We start from the raw sequence: 6,476 nt of genomic DNA on the forward strand, positions 1-6,476 counted from the left end.
AATAAAAAAACCAACAAGGGCAACAAAAGGAAATAAATAAATATTAAAAAAATTATCTTTCCAGAATATAATCTACTTAACAGAAAGTCTTGTATAGTACATATAGTTGTCACACCATTCCTAATACAATTTTTGCTTTACCTACTACATTATTTTATGCTAGTAAGTACATAGTTAATTTTTTTGTTTGTTTTAGTGTCTTCTCTCCAGGGCTGCATCAGGAAAACCCCCAAAACCATCCTCTCACAAAGAATATTTGCTTTGTTTTTCAAAGGCAGAAGTAACCTCTCTGAAAAACAAAGCAGCAGCCTGACTGGAAATTCAGCAGCCAAGGTGGTTCTGGGTGGGGGCACCTCTGGAGATACAGTCCTGACATTTCAAGATGGTGTGCTATCAATTATGGCAACATTTACCAAGGGAGACCTTTCACACATGTGTTTTCAAAGTCAGGTTCACATGCAGCCTTAACCTCTCCAAACACATGTAATTAAGTTCTGGAGTGTTTCCAGCAGCCTTGAAGAACTTTTCACATTTCTGACTCTCTCCAACAGGTATTTTCATCCCTTTATTTACTCGACAATTACTAAGTCCTACCATGTGTGGAGTCTGGAGCTTCAAAGGTATGAGACCAGGTCCCTCCCACATGCAACTCCAGCAGATAAAAGACTGGAGTGTTTTGTCCTGTCTTGGAGAGGGCACAGGAGCCCTGGGAAAACAGGGGAGGTCACAGAGCCCAGTCAGAAACTTCCCTGAGTACAAGCAAAAGTTAGTCAGGTAAAGAACTCAGGGACAGTGTTTCCTTTTTATGAATAAAATAATTTAAAAAAAAAAAAGGACTCAGGGTCAGGAGACAGTTACTTTCCTGCATGGCTATGAGCAAAGCCCTAGATTCACACTCTGGTATCCCATAAGATCACCATGGCACCAGGGGAGAGGCTCCATGGATAGTGGAACAATGTTGTTCTATATCTGTCTCTGTTTCTATCTCTACCTCTACCTCTATCTCCATCTCTATTTGTCTCCATATGTGTTTGAAATGAAGATTTTTAACAAAAGTGGGCCTGGGGTGGTTAGTATTACACATGTGCAAGAGTCCAGGACTGGGGGGGGGGGGTTGGGAGGCCTTTCAAGTAAGAAAGCAGCAATCAAGATGGCCGAAAGCAGGCAAGACCACGGCTCAGTGCTGCATTCTAATAATTGGCATTTAACAATTACTGACGCTCAGACATTGATAGAGATAATGAGTCACAATCTGTGGAGGCAGGGTCTGAAATCGGTATTGTTTAAAGCACTCCAGGAATACGTAGCTGGAGTTAAAGGTCACCGTTCAAAGGAAGAGTTACTAACATACTGAGGCTTATAAAAGAAAAGAACAAAGATAACTATCATAGCTCACTCTACCAATAAGACTGAAACATGTCATTTAGGCCCTATGTAAAGCAAGCAAAACCAAAAGATGCATTGATCTTTCCTGAATCTGTAGCACACCTTATTTATTTATTTATTTATTTATTTATTTATAGGAAACATTGACAAAACCATAGGATAAGAGGGGTACAACTCCATACAATTCCCACCACCAGAACTCCGTATCCCATCCCCTTCCCTGATAGCTTTCCTATTCTTTAACCCTCTGGGAGCATGGACCCAGGGTCATTATGGGGTACAGAAGGTGAAAGGTTTGGCTTTTGTAATTGCTTCTGAACATGGGCATTGACAGGTCAATCCAAACTCCCAGCCTGTCTCTCTCTTTCCCTAGTAGGGTGGGGCACTGGGGAAACAGAGCTCTAGGACACACTGGTGGGGTTGTCTGTCCAGGGAAGTCTGGTCGGCATCATGCTAGCATTTGGTGGCTGAAAAGAGTTAACACACAAGGCCAAACAAATTGTTGATCAATCATGAGCTTAAAGGCTGGAGTAGTGCAGATGAAGAGTTGGGGGGTACTCCATTTTGTAGATAGCTAGTAGGCATATTTTAGTTATATTCCAGAGGGCCTGTGGCTATACTAGTTGTTTTTTTTTTCCTTGACCCTGAAATCTTATATACAAGTGAATCCAAGTTATGTCTGGGGAGATGATGTCATGGCTGGAAAAGGAACAGAAAGCTGCATCAGGGAAGAGAATAGCTCCCTAATATGAGAAAGGTGTATAAATATTGTTGACTGTAAACCCCATATATTTGATTTGGTCTGGGGCCCATATTCAACTTAGGAGCCTATGTGACCACTGCACCCCCTATAGATCTGAGCTCACATTCTATGGTCACTGAGTAGGAAAGTTCCAAGCTGCCCCAATATCAGGACCCATCTTCCTCAGGTGTAGCATAGAGTATGTTGCCTATCTTCCTTCAGAGGATGGAACATTCTCTACCGTTGTTGATCCAAGTTGAGAGCAAGGTCCTTTGGGGGGGACCTACAAAGGGGTTTATTTTGTTGTTCCTGATAGAGATGACCGGTAACAAGGCGAGAGGGATTAATTTGAGGTTTAAGCCCATCATGTCTGTTCAGGAATCTCAGGACTTTCCGAATAGGGCTCCAGCTGATAGGGTGGCCTGATAGTTACTGAAGAGTCCTCATTAAAGTATGCCAGTCTCTTGCCCTTATTCAGCTTTTGCAGTCCTTGCTTTGATAAGGTTAGCTTTGGAGTTAGTGAGATAACCCTTCTATATAGCTTCCATCCAAATCAGGCACTCTGAGAACTCTAAGGTCTTAAGTCACGTTCTCTCCCCTACACTAACGTCAGTACTCACCCATAGCCCCTTCTGGAGACGTAGCCCATGAAAAACCACTTACCATTCTTAATAGCATACATTATGATTCCCAAATCTAATAATACTCTCCTCATAGCTCAGTAAATACTTACCTGTAAATACTAATTTCAGAAAATGCAAAAGAAGGCTTCCAGGCCAAACATAAAAAACTCCAGATACAGTACAACACCACTTTTGACAAAGTCAATCATAAATCAATAAGTAAGGCCTGGCTATTGTCTTAGAGCCTTGAAAGAAGACATAGAAATCTACCTCATCCTGTTTACTGACCTGTCTGACCCAGCACTGGGAAATGCCCTAATCTCTGCCACAATCTTCTTTCTTTAAAAGAAGACTAGTTCCCAGAAGGCAGATGAATGAAAATTATGTTGCATCAAACAATAACCACAGAGGTCTTCTGGTAAGTTTCTACCTTTTTTGTATCTTGAACTTCTTTGGCAGTTCAGTGAAGATGTCCTCTAATATATAAAATTGAAGATGTAAGATTGCAAAAGAATTTAATTATATACAAGTCTTTTTTTTCTCTCTCTCTCTCTCTGCTTTATTATTTGACCAGAGCACTGAACATCTCTGGATATTGTTGGGACTAGGAATCAAATCTGCAACCTCTTGTATTCATGGCTGATATGCTGCCACAGTTTATCAACTTCCTATGGAGGGATATAAATTCTATATTATAAACACTTGCTAGCTGAACCCTTCAATAAACACTTGGGATAGTTTTCAAGGCCACCCATCCAAAGAGTCAGGGTAAAAAGTTCCATTCCTTGATTCCTGGACTTTTTATCTTTTCACCAATTAATTACTTTTGAAAGTCAAAAAAGACAAAACAGAAATCTTATTGCTTCTTCATTTTAAAAAAAAAACTGAAATTTAGCAGTGATCTATGCAGTAGACCTTCTTGTCTGAGGCACCAGAAGTCTCAGGTTCAATTCCACATACCACCATAAGTCAGAGATAAGGAATGCTCTGGTAAAAAAAAAAAAAATCCCATGTTGAAAGACATAGAGGTAACCCTACTAGCCCTACCTGTATTTCTATGAACTGGTCTCACACCTGGTTAAGTGCATATGTTACTTTGTGCAAGAACTCAGGTTCAAGCCCCTCATCCCCACCTGCAGGGGGAAACTTCATAAGCAGTGAAGCAATGCTACAGGTCTCTCTCTCTTTCTTCTCCCTACCTCCTACTCCCCTTCGATTTCTCTCTGGTCTATCAAGTTAAATAAATAATATTTTCTTATAAAACTGACAGGATTGCAAAACAAACATTGTTTCCCAGAAAATATATGGAAAGTTTAAGGCTAAAACAACTCAATTGAGGATTTATCAGAGCATGGTAAATGGCAACAGATGTCCCAGCATCCAAACTATGGCAGATGATAGTGTTTGACTGTGCATTAATTAGTAACAGAGCTAGTATCAGAACAGAGTCTCCTGTTTTCCAGCTCAGCGTCCTTTTCCCCTTGTGCCCTATCAAGTTGCTGTCTTCACAAATTAGACTCCTGTCTTGCTGTTCACCAGATGTTTGGCACAAATCAGTTCTCAAGTGGGTCCATAAGAAAATGGTCATGAGGGGGCAGGAAGGAGAAGAAAAAGGGCATTTAAAGAAATTACAAACTACATAATTATGCCTGAAAATAGTGAGATTTAAACAGTATCTCTTCAATTATCTGATAACATAAGTAAATATTTACTATGTGCCAGGCATTATGTGAACCTACTCAATGATCTGATCATCTGCAAGAGATGGTAGGGACAGTAAGGAACAGGAGGGGAGGAAGAAAAAGGCTCAAGTGGAGACCCAGCATCACATTGCCAGCAGGTGTTATATTTGCAGTTGCTTCAAATCCAGATAGTAGAACCACTCAGGAACCAAGTGACTTAAGAAAAGGAACTTGGAACAACTGTTTAGAGCTGTAGAAGCCACCGGTTCTAGAGTCAGGGAATGCACCAAGGAACACTGTAATCTTTTGGCAGCAGGGAAACCAACCAAACTGTAAGATGTCCCAACTACCATAAAGACCCTAGTGAACAGGGTCAGAATGCCCTATGGGCAGGAAAAGTGACTTTACCCTCATAGCAGAGTTCCCACTTTAAGGAAACAGTCTGGGAAAAGCAGAAGGAGGTGTGGAATTCTCATCCATCCATCCACCCCCACTCCAACCACCACCACCAACAGCACCCCACTGATCCCCACCATAAGACTAGGACTCTGTCTAAGAGATATCAGTTACCATAACTCAATATCACTTCTTCAAAATTCCTTCCAACCCCTCACATACAGAACAGAACCTAGCACCACTAGCTGATCAATAGCAGAAATCAAAATAGATAAGTAAAATGAGGAAAACACAGGTCCTAGAAAATCAATATATCAGCCGGACATTTAATGATGCAGATTCAGAGGAGCTATCAAGGAAAGAATTTAAGAAATATATTGTCAGGAATTTTGAAGAAATACAAAGCTGTGGATCTCTACTGCCCCTGTTCTCCCAGCATATTAAATAAATAAATAAAAATAAAATCCATGAAATAACTCAGTGGTATCTTGTATGCAAGAGGCCTTGCATTTACTTCCTGACTCTTTTTTCCTTTCCTTTCTTTTATTTTCCCTTCTCTTCATTTTTCTTTTTTTCACCAGAGCACTTTTCAGGTTTTTATGGTGATACCTGGGATTGAACCTGAAACCTAGAAACCTCAGATATGAAACTCTTTTCCATAATCATTGCACTACCTCCCATCTCCTGAGTCTGCATCAAAAAAAAAAAAAATGTGAGAGGGGGCAGAAGTAAAGTGAAGGAGTTTTATTCTTCAGTTCTTTGTGTTCAAGGACTCTTATTGCTATGTTTGTATCTCTTACCAAGTGTCCCATTACCAAAAGACAACTATGAGATACTGTCACTTATATGTGCAATATAAAGAATTGAAGCACATGAACTTATAAAAAAAAAAGTAGCCAATCTGTAACTAAGATTGTGAAAACTATGGTGGTTATTTTGGACAGATGGGGAAGAGCACAAAACTGTGGTGGTAGGTGCAGTGTACAAAACATGCCTATAATATTATGATCCTGTAAAACATTAATAAATCACTAATAAAAATAATTTTAAGTAACAACAAAAGAATAAACTATCATAACAATGGTTATCTCTGAAGTGTGGGATTATGAGGCATTTATATTTTTTGTGTCCCACATTCTGATACTATTTTAATTGTTCATCACAAATGTGTGCTATTTTAGAGTAGAAAAATAAAGCCACAGGTCTAATTTTTTATGGATACTTAAAAAACTGTGCTTCATTCTACATTTCAAAAATAGGTAAAGAGGGTATTTTTAAATTTTTTATTATCTTTATTTATTTATTAGATAGAGACAGCCAGAAATTAAGAGGGAAGGGGGTGATAGCAAGGGAGAGAGGTAGAGAGACACCTGTAACACTGCTTCACCACTTGTGAAGCTTCTCCCCTGCAGGTGGGGACCGGGGGCTTGAACCTGGGTCCTTGCACACTATAACATATGCGCTTAACCAAAAATATAAAGTCATTTTTCTCTTCTTAGATTAATACCATACTTCTTGAGTCAATGCTGAATAATTAATAAAAGTTATAGGTAGATTGTTCTCCAACTTACATATGTGGAAACTTTGCAATAATTCCTGTGGAGGAATATTTTATATAAGGTTAATAAGAGAATAAGTAAGTGAAAT

This window comes from Erinaceus europaeus, chromosome 9 (assembly GCF_950295315.1).
Source record: "Erinaceus europaeus chromosome 9, mEriEur2.1, whole genome shotgun sequence".
Classification (NCBI taxonomy): domain Eukaryota; kingdom Metazoa; phylum Chordata; class Mammalia; order Eulipotyphla; family Erinaceidae; genus Erinaceus; species Erinaceus europaeus.